This window comes from Triturus cristatus, chromosome 3_2, assembly GCF_964204655.1.
Source record: "Triturus cristatus chromosome 3_2, aTriCri1.1, whole genome shotgun sequence".
In the NCBI taxonomy this organism is placed as follows: Eukaryota; Metazoa; Chordata; class Amphibia; order Caudata; family Salamandridae; genus Triturus; species Triturus cristatus.
Window position 1 is genome coordinate 1,229,907,033 of NC_140584.1, and position 13,609 is coordinate 1,229,920,641.

A 13,609-nucleotide genomic window follows, 5' to 3' on the forward strand; every position below is an offset into this window, starting at 1 on the left:
GTGAGTCGTCTGTTGAGGTACGCAAGTCCGGTGTTGTGGATTGCCTTGTGTGTGTGGGTGAGGAGCTAGAAGGTAATCCTCTTGTTCACGGGAATCCAGTGCATGTCTCGCAGATATCTTTATTGACAATCTGTTAAAAAATATAAGTCAGAGATACCGGGGGGCAGCACACATGCTGTGGAGTACATTTGTAGCTTCTAAAGGATTGTTGGGTCCCGTAGGTACCACCTAGTCAAAGGTCTCACGTACCCCAAATCAATATCTCTCCAGAATGCAACGGATAACATGTGTGACTTATTCTTCCTATATTCCTATAGTAGATGATACTTGGACTGCAAAACTGGTTGCAATTAACACCTCTAACTATTCAACCTGGTTCTGTCATCTTTTAAATCATTTTAATTACGGTGGTGGTGCCAGAATAAAAATCAAAGTCTGAAGTCATGTTTTAAATTCCATAATTTTAGACAGTTGCCATTACACATATATACATTACATGGTGTTACAATTTTGACAAACGGTGTATTCCATGTTAACAAAGGCATTCAAATACACATTTATTACATTTCTAAATGTCATACCCTATGACATTTTACTAATAAAATATATACAGTGTTCCCCGCATGTGATGACTACCCTCATCTTGTTATATTCCCCCCGGCAGCAGCTTTTTTTACATACCAAAATATAGGTTTTGTATAGATGCTATGTTCGGGAAACTCTGCTGAACTGTCAAACACTGTTACCTTGTCAATATCCATAAACAGGGCTACCCAGTGTGTTCCATCCTCTGTGTTCTGTGATCTGTGTTTAGGACAAGCATGTGGGATCTTTTTACCCCTATTTCCCCAGGTAACCTATCGCTTTGAAAAACCCCGAAAAAATATTTCCTAGCGTATATATGACAGCGTAAGAACTTCTGTATCTAAATCATGTCCATATCACCATTTTTTAAAGATAGTCAAATAAAATCAGCTGGGCGTGGTTGACCTGAATGACACCTTCAAATACAGAGATTACAACCATGTTCGCATTCACAGGCAATGGTTGACTAAGCTGTATTTCAGCTTTTAGAGTTCGGTTTTTGACAAAGTGATATGGTCCCTGTCTTTCATGTCATGAGTCAGATCGAATACGAACAGTGAGTATCTGGACCCATATCCTTCTCGCGACATGACAACCCCACATTCCCGAAGTATTTCTCAGTTATCAAAACCAGACAAAGATACTCCCTTATAAAATTGTTGGTTTCAAAACTGGGTGTGTAGGGTTTTGCAGGAATCGCAGATTCCACATTGGCCAGAGCCGTGTAGTTAATGTCGTGAAATTGAAAGGGTTTGAGGCAAAGAGACCACTAAAAGTGGTTTTGTCCACAAAACCGATGATAATAAGTTTGGGCAGTTGCCCCAGAAATAAAGTTTGCTTCTGGGTTAATCTGGTAACAGTGGGGATGCTGAATACCTTCAGAGCTACACTTTCAATGGGGCACTTGGTGTTCAATATTTGAAAAGCGTTGGCATGAGCTAGTCTGACACTCTGTGACACTTTAACTCTCTTTAAAGACAGGTTTGCGGGGAGTGTATCCAGTTTATACTGTACCGTATCCACACCGAAGAGACGAGTCCTTGTTGTGGTTAAGTTTGATCTTAAGACAAATAGCATTGACGAGCAGTTTATCTTGAAAGAAGAGGTCTGAATGTATGTGCCCTCGGAGGACTGTCTGCGGCGAACCTTGCTCTTTTTACAAAACCTTGATAGTCCCTGTCCAGTTCCTTGTCTTCCAACTGCGCACATGTATCCTTGTAGAAGAGGCCGGCTGAAAGCTGCGTTTCAAGGGTATCACTACTGTACTTTAGATCAAACATGGTTGTGATGGGGTAAGTGATCATTTTAGCGGCTTTTTACGACACCACCATAAAAATGGGTCGCGGGTGGAGAATGTGAGGGGTCGCACAGGGAGTTCGTGCAGGAGACGGGATTCATTTTTTTTTTTTAAATAAACGTATCTTTATGCCAGCTGGGTCCAGCGTCTTCTTTGCTCCTGCCCGCCTGCTCTCCTGCCTCTGGCAGGAACAGGAAACAGGCAGCCAGGCTCCCTTCCCTTAGCCAATTACAATGCTGCAAGTAGCGTTGTGATTGGTGGGGATGCCACCCAGCCAGGGGCTTATGGGGAGGCCATGTTCTCCATGCAGGCTGTATTGCAGTCTGCATGAAGAATGGCAGAGAGCACAAGGGCCAAATAAACAGACATTTTACACTCAGGAGTGGGCACACCTCTCCTCCCCTGCCCTGCTTGCAGAGCAGCCCCCAACCCACCCTGCCCACTCACCTGCAACCAGACATAAAATGGTAATAACTGAAAGTTATTACCATTTAATGTTTCTGCTTCTCACACTGAGAGAAAGCTGTGGGGCGATGCTCCTCCGCCCCAGTGGAGGAGCCGCCCTTGCTGCGTGGGTTGTGCCCTTGAAAGCACGGTGGCCCTCCATCTCTGGCCTGGTTGCTGTAATAGTCCCGTACATAGAATCGCCACCGTATGTTTTCACAACCACCATGATACCTTCTTAAAAGTCACTGTTGCTTCTCTGTCTTATATGAAGCTTAACAACAACTTTCCCATGTTTAAAGGACAGCAGGTCAGTTTGGTCGCCGTAGATGATGATTGAAATAGTGTCAAAAGCTTTTTTGAAATTACTACATAGTCAGCCTTGTTAAATTGAATATTTACCACTGTATCATTTATGCCCTTCACCTGGACCCATCTTAACAACGGTGAATAACTATCACCGATCCTCTGTGCCTCTACAATATCACTATAAACGTTGAGAATATAGAACCCTCGTTAATATCGGGGCACGTAGGATCCGGTTCGACCTGGCTTTTTATTTGTTGCACGGTACCTAACACCCTTCTTAATTTATCAGCATAGCTAAACACGGTATTGCGATTTGGAGATTTAAGAAATACCATCCTTATAACGTTATTGAACATCAGATGAGTATTCGTATACATTTCAATGCTGACTATGGATGGGTAATAACTGGGTCGATAGCCGGCGCGTATGCTCAAAGGGTCCTGTTCGGGCTTAATGTTAAACTTGAGCTTTTTCGTTGTAAATGTTTTCCATGTTCTCGGGTACTGGATCTCTGTAGGGCTACCACCCAATCCTATTTCAGGTCCACAGGTTTAGCTATTGCAAGGTGCAGCTAGAAATGTGGTTGTCTGGGGACATGTCCTTAGAGGCGTTGGACGGTAGGGTAATATAAAAGGGAGCAGTCTCCATCTGGACCTGTGCGGTGAGACCGTCCTGTACTAACACACCTTGCAGGGAGCTGGCGAGCACCCAACTGTTAAATTACTCAGGCCACTCCCTCCATTTGACAAACGGCTGTCTGTTATCCCCGCTACCTTTCCTTTTCAGAATCCTTTCAACCCTGTACACCCTGTACGGATGGTCAGGTACCTTTTGTAACTCCTCCTTGTAAAAGACACCCTATACTGCTTCTCCATTGTAGTCCTTTAACCTGTGAGTATACACTCCCTCTACAAGCTCCACACTTTCCACTATACATATCTCGTTGCTAAAAAACGCTTTCATCTTTGAAATCCTAACATGATGACCTTTTTGTTAACACAGGTTTCTTAACCCTTGCAGTGAAATGGCTCCCGTACACCATTCTCCAGACAATTAACAAATTATCCTGTGTTACCTCAATGGGGCTGTTTTTATGGTTCTGTGATAACTAGCATTATAAACATCTATAACAGCCTGTAGAACATTGACGTATCTGTAGGTGTTTTAGGCCTTAAAATATCTCCACATCTTAGACTTTAAAGTTCTTTTAAAACATTCTACAGCAGCTGCTTTTACTTCTGTGTGCTTTACAAAATGAAGAACAGAGTGCTGCTTTAATAATTTCTGAACTGATTTGTTAAAGAATTATTTTTCAGTGTCTATTTGTAGTTTTTGAGGGATTTTACCTTTCCCAAAGAAGGCTTAAAAAGCCTCTGTGATGCTTGCCCCTCTTTTATCACTTAGCACTTCTGCAAAGGCGTACTTGGACAAAACTTCTATGACTATTAATATATATCGAGCTCCGTTATTAAGCTTTGCTATATCTTGAAGACTGATTACGTCCACCTGCCATTGATAATCTATTTACTCATTAACAATTGTAAGTCTCCTCTTATAACGCCTCCTGGTTTGTGGAGTGAATACACCTCCTCCCCAGATAACCAAGTCTAAACCAGAACTTATTCACCAGTTCATTTTCAGCTAAAGCCGTTCTAAAGAAAGCTTAGGTACTTCCGAAGCTCCGGACCCCTCATTTATCGTAATAAAGCTTTCTTAACCCGGTTCCCGACATGTTATCAGCTGCCACAGCGTAAGGACATTTTATTAAAAATAAAGAATATTAGCAAAAATATAAGCAGGAAGTACTTTACATTTTCATAGTACAAGTCATATTGGCGTTGATATTGTTACAGATATGTGCTCCTTGGCTCTAAAAGTACCTTCCAACGCTGGCGATACATTTTCATCCAAGACATAACACATAGACATCTTGCGTAGTGACATGTTGGTGCGTGTCCTAAAAATCTGTAAGTGTGTAACATTAAATAAGTTAATTATTTTAAAACAGTCTTCGTGGGGCTAAAGACCCAATTCTTCTATTTTTATGATAAATATTGCAAATGCGACTTTCTACCAGTCTTTCTATCATCTTTCTATCAAATTACGTACACAACCCCATGCAACAGAGTTTTGAGCATGGTTCGCTGGAGTATCTGATCTCTTTGAGCGCCGATGACAAGATCTTAATCATATCAGGCTGAACATATTTCTTTTCCTCGGATAGCCAATACACCACCCTAAACAGTGTATATAGCTTGTACGGGTCCAACAAACTACATATATGATGGATTGTTCTTGATCTGCATGAGTTGCACAAGCACTTGTGACCCTCCTGTTGAGGATCTGTAATTCTATGCCTGTAACAAAGGCTGTAATATTCATGTATGACACATGCGAGTACAACAGCAGCCGCAAAACCTTTAACAGGCAATATGGCATCATAGGGGATGCCTGGAGTTTCCATTTCAAAACTGACGTTCTAAGAGGCACAGACACATTTATAGAGAGACTCATTGTTTTGGCTTGTGGAACTTTCAGTCTGTTTTGAACACCACAAGCAGTAAAATGTATGTCATTAATTTTTAGATGGCTGCCCCCCTCCGCCCTGGTTCTTTCTTGATGGGGATTTCTAAGATTCAAAAGAAGATAGAGAGACATTCAATTGGCTACAAAAAAAAAATACTGCAGTACACGCATTAAGTGTCTATAATGTTTTTACTAACCTGGTCATTCTCACAGCATTCAGCGGCTGTTCTGATAATCTTGAGAGTCGCAGAGGTCCATTGAAGCATCACCGGCCTCAGAGATTGCGCCTGGTTGTTGCACGGTGACCTCCTTAGGAACAGGCTCCTTCACAAACCCTATATCTTCATAGAGGGGTGAGTTAGAATGAACTATAGATTCTTCAACTTCTTCCATGTCAAAGAAATTGTTTACAGTATTTACGATGTTACTCGAGGCCTCATTGCAGCTGGTGTCAACCTTAATCGGGGATACCAGCTGAGACCAATCCTTGAAACTGAGTACTTCCATCCAATGGCAGAGGTCCTTGTGAAAGGAGCTTCCTCTTGCACATTCTCGTCCAATACCACAGATGTTAGGCTATGATACTATCTATCAAGAGTGGCCTGGCTGCCAACCGATGTTGTCCTTTTGATGAGGGGGCTGTATCTCTTCATATTGATAAGTGTCTATCTTTCTGTAGACGGGCTCCTGGTTGCTGTTCATGTGGCTTAAGAGTGCCTAATAGGCATTCTAATCACTCCAAAAAGAGGCGCACACCTCTGCATCACATTATGGCCACAGGTTCCCCATGGTTTCTGGTTCGCTGAGGTCTCCTGCATGGCTCTGCCCCTATGTGATCCCACCCCCAGAGACACATGACCCCTACGTCAGTTCCGGGGCGGTATTCCCAGGGGACCAGAAGTCCCAGTCAATGATCATGTCACTTACAGGGTGGGACAACTGTCCCTTTTTGGATGATGAGTAAATGGTATCCCTTTCTACTACTCCAATCATACTGGTAAGAAATTTAGTGATTGAAGAAACAGTTTTAGCAATCTGAACTTTCTGCCCCATAGGGTTAATTGATCTCCTCATACACATTTCATCCGCTATTCATGATCCCTCCAACAGCGACCACAGAGGTGCAGAATTCCTGAAGCACTGCAAAGAGCGGTGGCCCAGTCCAGCATCCCCCATGCTCTGATGTGCTCAGGTGGTCCTGCTCTTGGCCCGGTCTTTACCTAGGCCATGCCTGGGCATGTCCCGTATGCGTCCTGCATGTGGTCATCTGCTGCATACTAAATCCCACTCCTCCCATGGACCTGCCTTCTCTCCGGGGCATGGGGTTATGAATGATGAAGTGAGTCCTGGTGTAACTCCACTCACAATTTGTATGACTGTTCCTCCATCTGGCAGTTATGGGTGGAGGTGATGGCCATGCAAAGCCAGACATTGCCACTTCCCTCTCTGTTTTCTCTCCAGGCAATGCTACTGCATGACTTTGCTTGCACCCCAATGACATACCATGAGCACTGGTTCTGAACCAAGACTCTGACTATGGTGAAGCTGTGTTTCCTGCACATTGGTGCTCCCCAAATGCCTCTTCTCATGCAGAATGGCTCAATGCAATGTTTTGGAAAGCGTCCTCTGAGAAGATAATTTAACATCTTACTGAAAAGCTTAATGTATATCAACAGTTTTGTGCCCCATTCATTCAGGTCGATGCTTGATGAGGCCGTGCCATGCCCGGCCCGATCTGTACCTGGAATCATGCACACTCCACCTATGGGCGTATCTTCTCTCTACAGTCACCTTCCTCTCTGCCCCATCCTCAGCCTCCCTCTCTACCCTCCTTTAATCCCACTTCCCCTACTTTCCTCCTTCCCGTACCCCCTTCTCTCTTTTTTGTCTCCACCTGCGGTTTGGTGGTGGCCCTTTATCTATCTTTCACTGCATATGCACTGCTGAGGTCCTACCTTCCCCCCTTTCTTCCATGGCCTTGGCCATTACCTTCCCTCTCCCTTCAGTTCTATTTTGTGTCCCAGAGTAGTTAACACAGCAGGGGTCCCCCATCGGCCTTCTCCCTTCCTATCCTTGGTCTTGTTTCTATTGTAGTTCATCTTCTCTCATGCCATTGCTCAGTAGAGCCTGTATTCTCTATCTTATTATTTCTATGGTTCTCAATATGAAAATGAAAATAACGATTACAAAAAAAGGAACCTATTGTCCCAGAAGAATAAGCACGAGGCTGAGTAATGAATGAATTCTTTTATTTGTGTGGTCACCTAAAACCATTACAAATTATAACGTAAAAAACTTTTGAAGATTGAAAAATAAAATATATGTGCAGGACATTCTTAACATCAGTTTTTCTTTTGTTTGTGTTTTTTGTGTGCTTATTTTATATAAAATCTGCAACATAGGGATGGGATTTTAAGGCTAAAAGAGCCCTGGTGTGAGTCAGGTGTTCAGTGATGGCTAGACCTCCGGGACGGTGACCCTGACATGTTAGGGGCTGACAGGCAGCTTGCCGCACTCAGCCTGTGGAGACTTGTCCTTCAATGTTGTGCAGGTATAGTAAACACATTTCCCAAAGTTAGCCATGTGCTTCACAATATATAGAGTGTAAAGCTGTTGGAAAGCCTCCTTTGCTGTGCAGGTGCCCGTTTGGAGAAGAATGGGTCTGAGATAGATTCTATGAACTAGCCGCAGGGCAGCAAAGTAAGATGTGTGCCAGGGACTTTCTTTTGTAGTTGCAGAGGCGACACTCCGTAATGCCCAGCCGTGCATTCCCTGTTGGATATAACTCTTTTAGGGGAAGCGGATGTAGTCTGGCTGTGAGGATCCGATGTAGAGCTTGTCTCCCTACGGGCTGCATGAGGTGGAGATTGTGGCTAAGTAGTATGTGAGGGAGACATTGAGTTTCATTAAAATCTCTGGCTGCCAAGTATTCCATGTCTAGACTGCGAGAACGTAAGCGTAGTTGCTTTTTTATTGTTGTTTTGATGATAGCATAGTTAAATATGCTAGGGTCCCATTTCTCTGTCGCAAGTTGCAGAAGATCTTTGGTTGTAGCAAGTCAGGCAGACCAAGGGTTACTTGGTTGTAGGAAAATGAATTTTATGATGGCCTTCATGGTGTTCTCCGGAGCCACAGTTGTTAGATAAAAGTATTTCGTCAGCGCAGCCAGCTCTTCTAATTTGTGTTGGTTAAGATCGAATTTCAGGCAAATTAAGATGTTCGTAGTACAGGCTGGTAAACGAAATATCTTTTTAAATGCTGTGCAATGTATTTTTTCCAAGTCCTGCGTGAACCTCCCTGGATATGCCTGCTGCGTCTAGTTAAGGGACGGTAGTAAGTTGGCCCTCAGTACTCTTTGAATGGCCATAGTTGTTGGACTATCTAAGATGACGTATAATTTGCAGAGGGCATATGTGACCATCTTTCCTTATTAAGCAGATTGTGGAGGTGGGACTGTGGCAGGCCCGTTTCTCTGAACCAGGCCCCAAGGTGGTTATAGGTTTGTACACAGTCCAAAACCAGAGAACCCGACCTCCACTTTGCCTGTTTTTTCTTTGGGTAGTGGTCAAAAATAACTATTCTGGACTTGCTTAGGTTAGTGATCAGCTTGTTTTCGGCGTTATATTCAAAGAGGAGTGTAAGTGTTTTTTGAGGATCTATTTTGGTTTGGTTCAAAAGAACAAGGTCGTCAGCATATTGCATCAGCTGGATCTTTGTGTGGCCGATCTTAGGGGTAGCTAAAGTAAAAAATGTAAATGTAAATCCAGTATTTATAAAGCGCACAGCTACCCGTAGGCATCCCGGCGCTGGGGGCCTTCTGGAAGATTAAGCAAGCTATTGCCCAGAGTCACATGGTGCTGGACTGACCTGCCGCTGGTGCCAGGGATCGAACTGTGATCCACAGCGTCCAACGCCAGTCGCCCTGGCCGCTGTGCCACACCTCTTCCCTTAGCTCTGTACAATGCTTTGCCCATATCTGCGGTGTACAAATGAAAAAGCATTAGTGCCAGGATGCATCCCTGCTTTAGCCCCCGATCTGCAGCAATTTTCTCCATGCAGACTCCCTGGAAAGTTTGACCCTTACCCAGGTTTGAGAATACAGCGATCTAATTGCTAGTAATAATGATGGGCTGATGTTCCAGCGTACCAATTTCTGCCAGAGGATGTTGTGGTCAACCCCATCGAAGGCTGCTAAGTAGTCAATGAAGCAGGCAAAGAGTGGAGGGGAGCAGTGGGGCACCACTTGTTGGGCTAAGTATGACAGGGCACTATCTCTGGTAGAACACCCTGGTCTGAACCCAGTCTGGTAAAAGGGCAAAAGACCTTCGGTACAAGCCCAGTCAAATAATTCCTGCAATAGTGTACTTGCGTAGGCCGTGCCCTCAATGTCCAACTGGGCAATCATCCAGTAGTTCCTAGGGTCGGTGTTTGGCCCTCTTTTGTATATTGGTTTCAGCAGTGAGCCCTTCCAAGCAGTGATGTCCTCCCGAAGCCTACATTATCCGTATAGCTGTGCAAGGTTATAGGACCAAAAGTCCATGTCCTCCCTGAAGAGGGAGCTGGCAGTCCATTGGGACAGGGTGCTCCATTATGCCGAATCATTTTTAGGGCGGCTTAGACTACTACCTTGCCTGGAACAGTTAGATCAACCGGGGATCTGGTGGGCTCTGCTGTGATGTTATCCATTCCCCCCATGGTACTGTGGAACTGTTTGGAGAAGGTACTTTCAAGTCGACAGTGTACATAGATTTCACATGAGCTACCAAAGTGTCCGTATTAAGTGGGTTCTCTCTGCTGGAAGTCCCATGGATTAGATTATTTAGATATTACCAGAATTCTTGGGACTTGCACAGAGCCAAAAGCGCAAAGATTTTCAGCCATTTTGCCTCTGTGGATTCACGTTTTGCCTTCCAAACCTGTTGAGAGTGGGACGTTGCTGATAATTTTGGTTGCTTTTTTGGCAGACTCCGACCCAGTTTTTTTATACTCCCTTCATTTGGTGTTTAGTTGTTTGGCACATTGCTTGATCGCTGGAACTTGACCCACGCAATGTGTTAAATTAGTTGTGATTCTGTAGGTGGTGCTTCCTCGGAACAACAAAGCTAGTTTGTATGCAAATTATTTTGGCCGGTCTGCCAGCCAGTCCATGTCGATTTCCATGAGTCACATTTGTTCGCTCCTCGGAAGCACTGCATAAATTAGCCTATCTTTTCATAGCCTCTCACTAAATAAAATATATTCTATGGTAGTCTGTTGTAGTTAGGTGAATGGATTACCCCTGGCTTGGATGCTATGGCTTGGATGCTGTAGATAAAGAATGAGTTGTTGCTAAATGATATGTTCGAAAAAGGGCACTAAATCTCCCAGTACCCCTGGAAGGGTTGCCATCAGATGACTGCACCCCTATATTGTGCGTATTGAAGTCCACAAAACTGATGGGTTCCATGGATGCAAATTGTGTGAGCAGGGTTTCAATCTGTGTTCTCAGCCGAGTGAGCTTATCCTTGGAGCTCTGCCCGTGGGGATTATAGTATACATTGATTACAAGTATTGGTAATTGGATGTCTACTGTGTTGATGCCTTTCAGAGTACCAGCTAGGAACATGTCAGAGGGGTTCTTTATCTCTGTGAATTGTAGTTACAGGGCATGCTTAATGTATATGGAGATACCCCCGGAGGGTCTCCCAAATACATTTCCTTGGTTTCAGGTTTGAAGTATTCTGCATTGCCTGCTAATGGGATGGATGCGATTGCACATGTTTCTTGAACCCAGGTTAAATCGGCCTCTTCAAGGAATGTGATCAATGATGGGCTTTGCAGAACCTTGATCATCCCAGCAACATTCCAAGTCATGATGCTTAATGGTTGGGGGCGAGCTGATGTGCATCTATGCTGCACAGACCCATTGCGTGGAGAGGACCTGAATTTTGATGGCCAAGGTGCCTTACTTGATGGGGGCCTGAAGTTGGTCGGCCAAGTTGGAGGCGACCCAGCCCCAATAGGCCGAATTTGGGGAGGGTGGAGCGCTAAAGGGGGAGATGGCTTGGAGAATGGAAGTGACCTGTCTCCCCCCGCTCAATGTGTATGTTGGAGGGGTAGCAAAAACGTCCTCCTACAAGGAAAAGACGGACTCACGTCAGCACTCTGTGTGGGCGCATTGGCGCTTTAAAGAGTCACAAACAAAAAAATAACAGTGTGTATGCATTTCACCATGTTATAGATAACAACTGAATTCAAGACATTCATTTAAACCCTTGGGGGGCACAGAATCAAGTAAATTAATCCAGAATAATTCTCGTTGGTGTAAGAGCTTTACCTTTTGTTTGTTCCCGCTAATCATGTCTTTTATCGACCCCACGATATTCTTAGACTTTACCTATTTCCTGATTACGCGAATTGGAAAGAAATAACCTTCTGAACGCTTAGAGCATTCGCGAACATTATAGTATTCGGATTGGGTCTTTATTATTTCAATTCCAATTTCAATTCAAGTCCTCCCTGAAGAGGGAGCTGGCAGTCCATTGGGACAGGGTGCTCCATTATGCCGAATCATTTTTAGGGCGGCTTAGACTACTACCTTGCCTGGAACAGTTAGATCAACCGGGGATCTGGTGGGCTCTGCTGTGATGTTATCCATTCCCCCCATGGTACTGTGGAACTGTTTGGAGAAGGTACTTTCAAGTCGACAGTGTACATAGATTTCACATGAGCTACCAAAGTGTCCGTATTAAGTGGGTTCTCTCTGCTGGAAGTCCCATGGATTAGATTATTTAGATATTACCAGAATTCTTGGGACTTGCACAGAGCCAAAAGCGCAAAGATTTTCAGCCATTTTGCCTCTGTGGATTCACGTTTTGCCTTCCAAACCTGTTGAGAGTGGGACGTTGCTGATAATTTTGGTTGCTTTTTTGGCAGACTCCGACCCAGTTTTTTTATACTCCCTTCATTTGGTGTTTAGTTGTTTGGCACATTGCTTGATCGCTGGAACTTGACCCACGCAATGTGTTAAATTAGTTGTGATTCTGTAGGTGGTGCTTCCTCGGAACAACAAAGCTAGTTTGTATGCAAATTATTTTGGCCGGTCTGCCAGCCAGTCCATGTCGATTTCCATGAGTCACATTTGTTCGCTCCTCGGAAGCACTGCATAAATTAGCCTATCTTTTCATAGCCTCTCACTAAATAAAATATATTCCATGGTAGTCTGTTGTAGTTAGGTGAATGGATTACCCCTGGCTTGGATGCTATGGCTTGGATGCTGTAGATAAAGAATGAGTTGTTGCTAAATGATATGTTCGAAAAAGGGCACTAAATCTCCCAGTACCCCTGGAAGGGTTGCCATCAGATGACTGCACCCCTATATTGTGCATATTGAAGTCCACAAAACTGATGGGTTCCATGGATGCAAATTGTGTGAGCAGGGTTTCAATCTGTGTTCTCAGCCGAGTGAGCTTATCCTTGGAGCTCTGCCCGTGGGGATTATAGTATACATTGATTACAAGTACTGGTAATTGGATGTCTACTGTGTTGATGCCTTTCAGAGTACCAGCTAGGAACATGTCAGAGGGGTTCTTTATCTCTGTGAATTGTAGTTACAGGGCATGCTTAATGTATATGGAGATACCCCCGGAGGGTCTCCCAAATACATTTCCTTGGTTTCAGGTTTGAAGTATTCTGCATTGCCTGCTAATGGGATGGATCCGATTGCCCATGTTTCTTGAACCCAGGTTAAATCGGCCTCTTCAAGGAATGTGATCAATGATGGGCTTTGCAGAACCTTTATCATCCCAGCAACATTCCAAGTCATGATGCTTAATGGTTGGGGGCGAGCTGATGTGCATCTATGCTGCACAGACCCATTGCGTGGAGAGGACCTGAATTTTGATGGCCAAGGTGCCTTACTTGATGGGTGCCTGAAGTTGGTCGGCCAAGTTGGAGGCGACCCAGCCCCAATAGGCCGAATTTGGGGAGGGTGGAGCGCTAAAGGGGGAGATGGCTTGGAGAATGGAAGTGACCTGTCTCCCCCCGCTCAATGTGTATGTTGGAGGGGTAGCAAAAACGTCCTCCTACAAGGAAAAGACGGACTCACGTCAGCACTCTGTGTGGGCGCATTGGCGCTTTAAAGAGTCACAAACAAAAAAATAACAGTGTGTATGCATTTCACCATGTTATAGATAACAACTGAATTCAAGACATTCATTTAAACCCTTGGGGGGCACAGACTCAAGTAAATTAATCCAGAATAATTCTCGTTGGTGTAAGAGCTTTACCTTTTGTTTGTTCCCGCTAATCATGTCTTTTATCGACCCCACGATATTCTTAGACTTTACCTATTTCCTGATTACGGAATTGGAAAGAAATAACCTTCTGAACGCTTAGAGCATTCGCGAACATTATAGTATTCGGATTGGGTCTTTATTATTTCAATTCTATTACACTTCTAACACAGCA

General features: G+C 44.2%; 1 protein-coding gene and 1 pseudogene across 2 annotated transcripts in view; both read right to left on the minus strand.

Annotated features, from left to right (window-relative positions):
- LOC146859531 (CD5 antigen-like) overlaps positions 1–13,609 on the minus strand; it is a 628,425-nt gene that overhangs the window by 584,290 nt on the left and 30,526 nt on the right. The gene's annotated exons all lie outside the window — the stretch shown is intronic.
- LOC146859533 (uncharacterized) lies at positions 163–5,195 on the minus strand (annotated as a pseudogene). Its single transcript, XR_014980136.1, has one exon. The product of XR_014980136.1 is annotated as an uncharacterized LOC146859533 (transcript).